General features: G+C 44.6%; 1 protein-coding gene across 1 annotated transcript in view; it reads right to left on the bottom strand.

Moving 5' to 3' along the window:
• Positions 1 to 342: 342 nt before the first annotated feature.
• elk4 (ETS transcription factor ELK4) overlaps positions 343 to 12,505 on the bottom strand; it is a 126,519-nt gene continuing 114,356 nt past the window's right edge. The window contains exon 6 of the transcript XR_013500908.1: positions 343 to 3,158. The gene's annotated coding sequence lies outside the window, so the exon portion shown is untranslated. The remainder of the gene's footprint in view (positions 3,159 to 12,505) is intronic.

Genomic DNA, 12,505 nt, shown 5'->3' with positions numbered 1-12,505 from the left:
GTCTGGACCAAGCTGCCAGAGGTAGTAGTAGAGGCAGGTACAATTTTGTCTTTTAAAAAGTGTTTAAACAGTTACATGGGTAAGATGGCTATAGAGGGATATGGGCCAAATGCAGGCAATTGGAACTAGTTTAGGGACTTTTTAAAAAAGTACAGCATGGACAAGCTGGGCCGAAGGGCCTGGTTTCATACTGTAAATCTCTATGACTCTATAGTAAGAGTTCTCCTCCTTCACTGGACTGAGTTCCATCTCTGAAAACAAACGCCGTATTGATGTCTTAGATCACATATCTCTGTAGAAATAAAAACATTAGCCTGCAGTTTTACATATATATACTTTAATTCAAATATTCAACAAAAATAGCCACTTTCTTTGATTGTCTACACATTTTGCCAAACCAAATAGTATCAGTTTCCCTTAAGGTTGGGCTCAAATTCTTTTCAGAAAATATATATATTTTGTATATATATTTATTTAATTGAAATTTTATAATTTCTACAAATCCAACATATTCACCATAAAGAATTTATATCATTTCATGATTTGAATGAGAAAGGGGGAGAATAATTAATTCACGCAAATAGAACAAGAGTTACGGTCAGTTTCGAGACAGGAACCTACTGTTCACGCTACTCAGTTTGACCGCAATTATACCTCATGTGGAAAAGAATTGTGTCAAAATCCACCGATGTGCAACAGGTGAGAAAACCTGAAAAATATCTTAATTTTCCATCAATTCCACATCTGACCGCATAAGATAAAGAATTCAGTTCAATAAAGTATGGTTTAATCAATAGACTGAGACTCAAGGGTCATCAATGTTGCAGGAGATCAAAAGATACTGTCAAATATGTCCTCAGTTATAGCCAACATGTTAAGCAGGGGTTGGACACGTGTGAATCAAACTCGCACCCATGTCCAACACTAGGTCCCGGACTAATGCTAAATTGGAAAAAGCTAACTCTGAACACACTGAGGATTTCACTTGGGATCTCCTTGTTTAAGAAGCTCAGCACTATCTTAAACTAGATAGTTACTTCAACTCCCTTCACCCATCCTCAATATAACCACCGCAGGGTCTCAAACACTGGTGTTTCATGAGAATATGGCCAGCAAAATGGCAATGATTACCAATCTAATAAATCAATGGGCTACATATCCATCGTTTTCCAGTGACAGGCAGCATGGTTTTGTGCGGGGAAGGTCATGTCTCACCAACCTAATTGAGTTTTGTGAAAGAGGTGATAAAGAAAATTGATGAGGGAAGGATGTGGATGTAGTTTATCTGGACTTTAGTAAGATGTTTGACAAGGTCCCACCTGGCAGACTGGTACAAAAACTAAAATCACATGGGATTCAGGGTGGGCGAGCGAGATAGATACAGAACTGGCTTGATTCCACTCCATCTGATGAAGGAGCAGCGCTCCAAAAGCTGATGGCATTTGCTACCGAATAAACCTGTTGGACTTTAACCTGGTGTTGTTAAAACTCTTACTTGGTTATAGAAGACAGAGAGTAGCGGTGGAAGGGTGTTTTTCAGAATGGAAATCTGTAGCTGGTGGTGTTCCGCAGGGATCAATGCTGGGACCTCTGTTGTTTGTAGTGTATAAATGATCTGGAGGAAAATGTGGGTGGTCTAATTAGTAAGTTTTTGGCTGACATGAAGATTGGTGGAGTTGCTGATAGTTCTGAGGGTTGTCAGAGGATACCACAGGATATAGATTGGAGACTTGGGCACAGAAGTGGCAGGTGGAGTTTAATCCGGACAAATGCACGGTGATGCATTTTGGAGGGTCAAATCTAGGTATGAGTTATACTGTAAATGGCAGAACCCTTAGGAACATTAACATACAGAGGGATCTGGGCGGCAGGTCCACAGTTCCCTGAAAGTGGCAACACAGGTGGCCAAGGTGATTAAGAAGGCACATGGCATGCTTGCCTTCATCAGTCGGGGCACTGAGTCCAGGAGTTGGGAAATCATGTTGCAGCTATATAAAACCTTGGTTAGGCCGCATTTGGAGCATTACGTGCTGTTCTGTTCACCATATTGTCAGAAGGACGTGAAAGCTTTGGAGAGAGTGCAAAGAAGGTTCACCAGGATTTGCCTGGTCTCGAGGGTGTTGGCTATGAGGAGAGGTTGAATAAACTAGGATTGTTTTCAATGGAAAGACAGAAACTGAGGTGAGACCTGATAGAGGTCTACAAAATTATGAGAGGCATAGACAGGGTGGATAGTCAGAGGCTTTTTCCCAGGGTGGAAGTCAATTACAAGGGGGCACAGGTACAAGGCGAGAGGGGGAAGTTTACGGCAGATGTGCGGGGGAAGTTTTTCACGCAGGGAGTGGTGGGTGCCTGGAACGCGCTGCCAGAGGAGGTGGTGGAAGCAGGCACATTAGCAACATTTAAGAGGCATCTGGATGGGTCCAAGAATAGTGAGGAAATAGAGGGATACGGACCGAGTAAGGGCAGAAGGTTTTTTTTTAGTTAGGGCATCAGGGTCGGCACAGCCTAGGAGGGCTGAAGGGCCTGTTCCTGTGCTGTACTTTTCTTTGTTCTTTGTTTTAAGGCCAGACCCTGTTGAAGGCACAGGGTGAAAAAAGTTCTGTCCCAGTTTAATCTTTTGGACTTATCTGAATTTAACTTCCTTCCAACTTTCTCCCAGAAAAAACCAATATTGATAATTACCACAAAAATCAGCCAGCAGCATCTTTTGCTCCTCAATAGATTTGCTTTAAGAATAAAACCACACACAACTGGGGGAAAAAATTCCAATGTATCATTTTCTTTTTGTCAAATGGCATCTTTTTTTCCCAATGACCCTGCAAAAAATTCCAAAATACTATCTATCGGAAGTTGGTGACCCGAAGCTATTCGACTTTATTCTATTGGTTATAAATTCAAAGAAATAAAAATAATAATTGAGGGGTGGGCACAGTAAGAAGTCTCACAACACCAGATTAAAGTCGAACAGGTTTATTTGGTATCACGAGCTTTTGGAACGCTGCTCCTTCATCAGATGATTCATCCTGATGTTGTGAGATTTCTAGAGAATCTTTTGAGTAATTTGTGCTTGAAGCTTGCTGCTATGGTTCCAGCTGCACAGGGTATCCAGGGGGCAAATCCACATCCCTACTATATCACCCTTACTGAACACAGGTCTGTAAAACAAATGAAGCAGAGGATGCAGATAGGAATGTACAAGATGGGTTTACACTCTTACAGGCCACATATTCCCAGTTGCATACGAGACTTTTCCTGCCCCTGTCTCGGGATTCTCAAAATACCTCTATTTCAAGCACACTAACTGACCCATGTTCACGTGACTAGGTGACACAGAAGCTGCAACATCGACTTGTTAACAACAACCCCTGGTTGTGGGCTATCACAGGGACCTGGACTTGGACAGTCTCAGAAGGCTGTCAGCTTTACCTCAGTGAGTACAACACTTGTCTCCGAGTCAGGAGGTTATTGGTACATTTCAGAGACATGAGGGCATAATCCAGACTGATGCTCCTAATGCAGTACTGAGGAAGTGCTGCACTGACAGTACGCTGCCTTTCAAATGAGATGATGTAGAGATGCCGGCATTGGACTGGGGTGGGCACAGTAAGTAGTCTCACAACACCAGGTTAAAGTCCAACAGGTTTATTTGGTAGCACGAGCTTTCGGAGCGCTGCCCCTTCATCAGGTGAGTGCCCTCACCTGATGGAGGAGCGGTGCTCCAAAAGCTCGTGCTACCAAATAAACCTGTTGGACTTCAACCTGGGGTTGTGAGACTACTTACTGTTTCAGATGAGATGTTAAACCAAGTCCCTGCCTGCCTGCTCAGGTGGATGTAAAAGGTTTCTTGACACTATTTCAAAGAAGAATCATAGAACCGTTCTCTCTAATGTCTTGGCCAATATTTATCCCTCAAACAACATCAATTAAAACAGATCATCTGGTCATTATGACATTACTGTTTGTAGGACCTCAATGTGCCATGTTTCCGACATTTGAACAGTGACTACAATCAAACCTACTTCATTGGCTGAGGGATGTCCTGAACTTGTGGAAAGGTGTGATTTAATCACAAGTATTAGCTTTGGCTCAATTGGCAGCACTCTTGACTGGACCACAAGGCTCAGAGTCCAAGTCCCACCCCAGGGCTTGAGTGCACAGAAATCCAGGCTGATACTCCACTGCAATACGGAGGAAAAGCTACACCGTCTGAAATGCCCTCTCTCAGATGAGATAGAATCATAGAATCCCTACAGTGCAGAAGGAGGCCATTTGGCCCATCCGAGCCTGCACCGACCACAATTCCACCCAGGCCCTTTCCCCGCAACCCCATATATTTACCGTATTGATCCCGCTGACACTAAGGATGGCCAATCAGCCTAACCTGCCCATCTTTGGGCTGTGGGAAGAAACCGGAGCACCCTGAGGAAACCCACGCAGACACGGGGAGAACGTGCAAACTCCACACAGTCACCCAAGGCCGGAATTGAACCTGGGTCCCTGGTACTGTGGGGCAGCCGTGCTAACCACTGTGCCACCCTTAAAACCAAGGTCCAAATTGCCTGTTCAGGTGGATGGCAACAATCCTGTGGTACTATTCTGAAGAGCAAGGGAGTTCTTCCCAGTGTCTAGGCCAATATTTATCACAATTATCTGGTCATTATCACATTGTTAACCATATTCATAAATGTTGCTGGAATACGAGTGTCAGTTTGTGATACTGCCACAACCGAAGTAGAAGTTCTTTTACAGTTGAGAAAGTTTGCTCCTTACGGGTTGCTACCTTGGGTTGGCGACACTCAATACTCAAGGGTGACATTGGTAAGTTTTCACTGGTTGTGTGCTGGTAGTTGTAACCGGTGATGTTTTATTCTTGCTGCTGTTGTTTCTGGGCCAGCTCCCTCATGCCCACCAGCCCAGTCAGTCTCTCTTACTAAAACTAAGCTAGAAGATGCAGTTGCCTGACATTTGCTATCAACAACTGGTGCAGCCTATGTCAAGATGACACAACTTCAGAATCTGAGCCAATGCATTCAGGAGTGGAGCTAGGAAATACTTCCTCACACAACAGGTCAGATGATGGTGTCGTAGTAATGGAACTGGACTAGCGATCCAGAGGACCAGCCTAATATTTTGGGGACATGGGTTCAAATCCCACCATGGCAGCTGTTGGAATTTAAACTTGATCTGGAATTAAAGGGTTGTGATCATGAAACCATTGTTGATTTTTTAAAGAGCCCATCTGGTTCACTAATGTCCTTTAAGGAAGGAAATCTGCCATCCTTACCAGGTCTGGCCTACATGTGACTCCAGACTCACAGCAATGTGGTTGACTCTTAACTGCCCTCTGGAATGGCCGAGTGAGACATTCTGTTCAAGGGCAATTAAGGATGGGCAACAAGGGCTGGCTCAGTCAGTGACGCCCACATCCCATGAAAGAAAAAATAGTAAAAATACAGATCAGTCATCACTTCAGTAAATGACAGAACAGGTACGTGGGGTTGAATGGCCTCCTCATGTTCCTACGTTCAGTTGGATTAATTCGTCTGTGAGATAAATTAACACAGAGCTTAATTCACTTATGTTAATGCTTGTAATAACAGCACAGAATCCACTACAATTGCATTCAACATTTATGCAAGAACAGTACCAATCTTAATTCTACCTAAGTGTGATTCATCCCTTAGCCAGACAGGCAGAGGAACAAGTCAGCTGATTGATCTAGAGGGGGGCAGCATGAGACTCAAACTGATTCAACAACAGCTTGCATTTATATAGCATCTTTAACGTAATAAAACATCCCAAGGTGTTTCACAGGAGTGACATCAGACAAAGATTGACAGGAACCGATTACCAGGAGATCATTGAATCCCTACAGTGTAGAAGGAGGATATTCGACCCATCGAGCCTGCACCACAACATCCCACCAAGACCCCACGTATTTACCCTTCTAGTCCTCCTGACACTTTGGGGCAATTTTAGCATTGCCAATCAACCTAACCCACACATCTTTGGACTGTGGGAGGAAACCCACGCAGACACAGGCAGAACGGGCAAACTCCACTCAGACAGTGACCCGAGGCCGGAATCGAACCCGGGTCCTCTGGCGCTGTGGGACAGCAGTGCTAACCACTGTGCCACCGTGCCGCCCAGAGACACGTGACCAAAGCTTGATCAAAGAAGTAGATTTTAATGAGTGTCTTAAAGGTGGAGAGAGGGGGAAGGTGGAGGGGTCTAAGGAGGGAATTGCCAAAGGCTCTTATTGACTGGGGGCAGGAGTCTGCCAGAGTCAGCGTGATAACATTCGCCAAGCTGCAAGGTCTGGAGATGAGAAGAAATGAGTTGGAAAGGTATCCGAGTGGGAAGAGAGAAAGAGCAACTGAAGAAAACAAATAGATGCACAGAATAAAACTCTGGGTTTTCGGATGTGCTTTTCGTAAATCCTGTGACTGTGACTAATCATCTTGCAGGATTAGACTTCATTGAATACAAGCAGGGTTAATAAGAGAGAGCGAGCGTTCACATCCCTCCCACTCTGAAACTATTTTTGTTTCAGAGAATGAGTCAGCTGTTGGCATTTTCACCAGACTCCAACTCACTGCCACCAGAATAAGAACTCGCTGACAGTAACGCCTCCTTGCACTGACGGATTTCAATATTCCTTCACAGGATGTGGGCATCGCTAGCGAGGCTGGCACTGAGTGCCCACAATTGGTACAACTGATTTGATTTTGATTTGATTTGATTTATTATTGTCACATGTATTAACATACAGTGAGAAGTATTGTTTCTTGCGCGCCATGCAGTCAAAGCATACCGTTCATAGAGAAGGAAACGAGAGAGTACAGAATGTTGCAGTCATAGCTAGGGTGTAGAGAAAGGTCAACTCAATGCAAGGTAAGTCCATTCAAAAGTCTGACAGCAGCAGTCAGCTGGTACGTGACCTCAGACTTTTGTATCTTTTTCCTGTCGGAAGAGAGAATGTGCGGGGTGCGTCGGGTGCTTAATTATGCTGGCTACTTTGCCGAGGCAGCGGCATAGCTAGTCACAGTTAGGGTGCAGAGAAAGATCAACTTAATGAATTAGAGCATTGTTAGAGAGTTTAAAGGAGTTAGAATGCAGTTTTAGAAGCATAGAATGAGAGTAAAAGATAGAATTAGAAGGTATGCTGGGCACAACTTGCAAATAGTCACCTCACTCTGACGCCATCTTGAAGAGGGCCTGACCTGTCCTCTTCCAGCTCCTCTTCATCTTGAAGAGGAACAGACCGGCCTGTTAAGACTGCAACAGAGGGCAGTTAAGAGTCAGCCACTTTGGCGTGGGACTGGAGTCACACACAGGCCCGGACCGGGTCAAGGCAGCAGGTTTCCATTCCAAGGAGGGCATCAGGGAACGCATTAGACTTTTAAAGTCAATCCAACAGTTTCCTGTCACACTTAAGATACTAAATCTTTCATTCCCCCCTTAGTTAACTGAACTCAAATTCCCAAACCCATGGTTGGGATTAGCACTCCTAGTTTACTTGCTTTATTAGCCCAGCTCTCTAAGTTATTAGTCCAGTGTAAGCACTGCACTGCAGTATCCGTTCCGTCAGTTCAGCAGCGGGGCGGGGGAGTTCAGGCTGGGGTATCCTGAAGGTTCGAATAACTCATTCTCCTGAAGCCCCAAACAGCAGCAGACCAACTGAGGCTTACAAGAATGGGGGAAGAGAATGAGGTTAATCTGGTGACAGTGGTTAGGAAACATTACACTTGGGTTTTTTAACGCCTTCAGAATTATACGTAGGTGTGGAAGATACAGAAATCAATGAGTTCTACCATCTGGGAATGAATGAATGAAGAATGAGTGAGATGAACTTCCACTTCGATGAGGATTTCAAGTTTAGTTGAATTCGCTTCTGCCTCAGCCCCTCTGCAGCTGGAACTCTCATACCTTAGCTACTCTGAGACCAACACACAAACCGGCCTCCCATCTTACACCCTCCACGAGCACAAACTCTTCCAAGATTCTGCTGTCCCACATCCCATCACACACCAATGACCCACTCGCTGAAGTGCATTGGCCGGAATTCTCCGGCCGTTCATGCCAGCGGGATTCTCCAGTCCCACCGGCAGCGCACCCCCCCAGCCCCCCCACCAGCCCACGGGTTTCCCGCCAGCATGGGGTGACGTCAACGGGAATTTCCATTGACAGCGGCGGGACCAGAGAATCCCGTCGCTGGCAAACAACGCGCCAACTCCCGCCGGCGGGGAACACGGGGCTGGGAGGCTGGAGAATTTCGCTCATTGGCTTTCAGTCTTGCAACAGCTCAATTTTAAAACTCTCATCCTAGTTTTCAAATCCCCCGTGGCCTTGCCCCTCCGACTCTATGACGTCCTCCGGCCCTTACAGCTCCGCCAATTCTTGCTTGCACATTCTCCACTGTAATTGCCCCATCACTGGTGGTCATGTTTTTAGCTGAATGGACCCAAAGCCTTGGAATAGACTGTACATAAATGCAAGTTGTTATTGTTGAATCAGTTCAGTCCCATCGAAATTTGCTCAGTTTAGATCAAAAACCATTGTATTTACAGAAATGCAGGTCGGAAGCTGAGGTCGGGAAGTTTCAGCCAGGCCTATGGCTTAGTTTCTGCAATAAATACATCGACACTAAGTTCTCCCACTTTCCCCATACCTGTAACTAAGACAGCTTTCGTTGTAAATGATTAAGTATTGCAGCCAATTTGTACATAAGAAAATCTCACAAACCAACAACCGACCCAGATCTTTTTTTTTAAAGTAATATTCGGTAAATAATAAATATTGTCCAGATCGACTTTGAAATAGTGCCATGGCATCTTTAATAGCTGCCCAAGAGGACAGACAAGGCCTCAGTTTGATGCCTCATCTAAAAGATGGCATCTCCGACAATACAGCACCCCTGTCAGTACTGCACTGAGGGTGCCTGCCTCGAACCTTGTCTTCAAGAGGAAGATTCTCCGGTTTCACACACGCCACTATTGCTGTCATTGAGAACAGAGAATTTGGCGCTCAGCCAAATCTCCATTCACTGCAGCGGGACTGGAGAATCCCAGCCTCGGGCGAGGTTGGAGAATCCCGTCCCCAAAGCCTTTGAGGTGAGATTACAAGACAGGACATGAGCGCCACCAACCGAGCGACAGCTGACACGGATGTAAGAACAAAGTTCAAATAGCAAGAGACAAAATTAAGCATGTGAGGGGAATCACAGTGCGAACATAACTAACTCCCTGGTGAGTAATATTTAAAAAAATGATTGAAATGAACTGCCTGAAACAATTCTTCAAAAGTCTGTGTAAAATGTCTCGATCAGCCTGTCTTTCGAGGGAACCGAGAGGCAGAGAGCACTGAATAATTGCATGCTTAAACTTCCCTGCTCTCAACATAAATAAACAGGATTTTCAACCATTCACCATTCCGAGTAGAATCAGGTCAGGACACAGCAGGGTCCTAGAAATCCACAAACGGCAAAAACACCTACAACAAATGCAAGGTGTAGTAACAAAGCTTAAATACAATCCATTAAACTTCTTTGTAAAAAAACAAGACCTCCAATTTTGTAGGTTTTTTAAAAAAAACCCAGCACTTTGTATAATTCTGTGCAGGATTTGCATTAGCCTGTCCCAGTCCCAGTCAGTTTACTCGGGCAAGAAAAGACATATCAATTTAAAATGAAGAATTACATTATCAGGAGGTGCAAGAATAATATAACCAAAGCTTCAAGTACTTTACACCATTCATCTGAATAGCACTAACTAATACAAGTATGGATCAAAACCTATTCCAAGGTGAACAGTGAATAAGCCATGATCTTAAGTTCCATTTTAATCATTGTGCTACCTTCTGAGGGTTGGGGTGAAGAGGGAGAATTTTTTGCTCAAGTTTAGCTCTAGAAATGGAATATTTTCATACATATATAACCCGGGTTCGATTCCCGGCTCGGGTCACTGTCTGTGTGGAGTTTGCACATTCTCCTCGTGTCTGCGTGGGTTTCCTCCGGGTGCTCCGGTTTCCTCCCACAGTCCAAAGATGTGCGGGTTAGGTTGATTGGCCAGGTTAAAAAATTGCCACTTAGAGTCCTGGGATGTGTAGGTTAGAGGGATTAGCGGGTAAAATGGGTGGGGGTGGGGCCTGGGTGGGATTGTGGTCGGTGCAGACTCGATGGGCCGAATGGCCTCCTTCTGCACTGTAGGGTTTCTATGTTTCTATATATATTTTTCTCTTCTTAATTATATATAGCCCACTCAGTTAAAATGCAACAGAGTCACAGAGTGGAACTTCCTCTTCTTTACCCCAACTTCCCTTTAAGTGCCCTCTATGACACCAATGTGGCACTTTTCAGTATGTGAAGAAACATTTCCTTTAACAACGCCTAGAAGCTCAGGGCATCCCAGAGCGGTCAAGTAACTGTTGTAATGTGGAACATACCAGTCAATTTACACACAGTAAGATGCCAAAGGACGGTGAACATCTGAGTGTTTTTTTAAAGCAATATTGGTTGGGGGATAAATATTTGCTAGCCCATCTCTGCTCACAACAGTATCATTGGATTTTTTTATGTACACCAAGGGGGCAATTGGGATCAGCTCGCTCCGTTAGCCCCCATCCCCAACGTAGTTAGAACATTACACACTCGTGATTACCTACATAGTGACGTTTAATGCTACGTTATATCGTAAGAAGTCTCACAACACCAGGTTAAAGTCCAACAGGTTTATTTGGAATCACGAGCTTTCGGAGCGCCGCTCCTACAGCACTCGCCTGATGAAGGAGCAGCGCTCCGAAAGCTCATGATTCCAAATAAACCTGTTGGACTTTAACTTGGTGTTGTGAGACTTCTTACTGTGCCCTCCCCAGTCCAACGCCGGCATCTCCACATCATTGTTATATTGTGTCACAGCGACATGGAGTCAGGAATTAGAGATTCTTCAGAATGAATTATTTGTAGTCAACGTCTGGCCAATGTCAACTTATAAATGTCCTATTCCAGCGTATTATATTCATATTTTTGATGACTTACAGAAAAATAAGTAGATACAGATCTTTTGAAAGAAAACCCTTCACCATTTTGGACTGTACTATCAATGGAAGGTCAACAAACAACATCGGAACTTTAACTTCTTGTTATTTCAATATCTCTCATGACCTGACATGTTCTTGGCTGATTAGCACAAAGTCACACTGCACACATTCAATTATTTTGTTGCTATGGTTAAAGTGTTCTCTAACGGTTGAACAAGGAACATTTTTCCTTTCAAACTCCTGCCAGCATTTATTAATCATTCCAGGAAATAGCGCAGGGCCGACACTCTACTTTAACAATGTGACCTCGCTCTCGGAGCACCCTTGAGGAATCAGTGTGACATTTCTTTGACCCCGCACCGTAACTCCTTGAGATTACTACATACGCGATTGCTAATTTGTGCGCTATAGACATGCACCAGATAGGAAATGGTGTCCCAGATCCATTAGAGTTAGAGAAAATATCGGGAGAAAGATATCATCATTGCATCAGGCTAGATTGGATTCCAATCCTGAGCCACAAAGGTAAAAGCATAGTGTTCCAACTAACTACAGCACCCATACCACAGATAAAAGTCCTTAACTACACAATCCAGATCTCTGCTAAGTGTTGATCCATTGGTTCTGGTGGACAGCATTTTCTCCTTGTCTCAGACGGTCACCAGAAACATTAGACCACAAAGAAATGAAAACTAAAAAGGGGTTGAACTTTATTATGTGTCATTAGTAACAAACAAATGCAGGGACTTCAGTTACGTGGCAAGGTTGGTCATACTGGGTATGCACAGTAAGAAGTCTCACAACACCAGGTTAAAGTCCAACAGGTTTATTTGAGGGAGCACTTCAGCAGTCACGGGCATTCAGCCTTGGATCTTCAGGTAAGCGTTCTCCAAGGCGGCCTTCATGACACACGACAGCGCAGAGTCACTGAGCAGAAACTGATAGCCAAGTTTCGCACACATGAGGACGGTCTAAACCGGGATGTTGGATTTATGTCACATTATCAGTAACCCCCACAGCTTGACTCCTGGACTTGCACAATTTCACAAGCTGTACTGTCTGGAGACAATACACATCTCTTTAACCTGTGTTGAATGCTCCCTCCACCCACATTGTCTGTGCATTTAAGACCTGGCTGGCTGTAGAGATTTGCATTCTAATCAGTATTCTGTAATTTGATTTCTGTGTCTGTGCCCTGTTTGAGAACAGAGACCACTCCATCTGACGAAGGAGCATTGCTCCGAAAGCTTATGGTATTTGCTACCAAATAAACCTGTTGGACTTTAACCTGGTGTTGTGAGACTTCTTACTGTGCTTACCCCAGTCCAACGCCGGCATCTCCACATCATACTGGGTATGGGCAGGGTGAGTAGGGAGCAGGTGTTCCCCTTGGTTGAGGGGTCAATCACGAGGGGGCAGAGTTTTAAGGTAAGGGGCAGGAAACTCAGAGGGTGGTGGGAATCTG

Source organism: Mustelus asterias, chromosome 25 (genome assembly GCF_964213995.1).
Source record: "Mustelus asterias chromosome 25, sMusAst1.hap1.1, whole genome shotgun sequence".
Lineage (NCBI taxonomy): Eukaryota > Metazoa > Chordata > Chondrichthyes > Carcharhiniformes > Triakidae > Mustelus > Mustelus asterias.
This window is presented reverse-complemented; position numbering and strand designations above follow the sequence as displayed.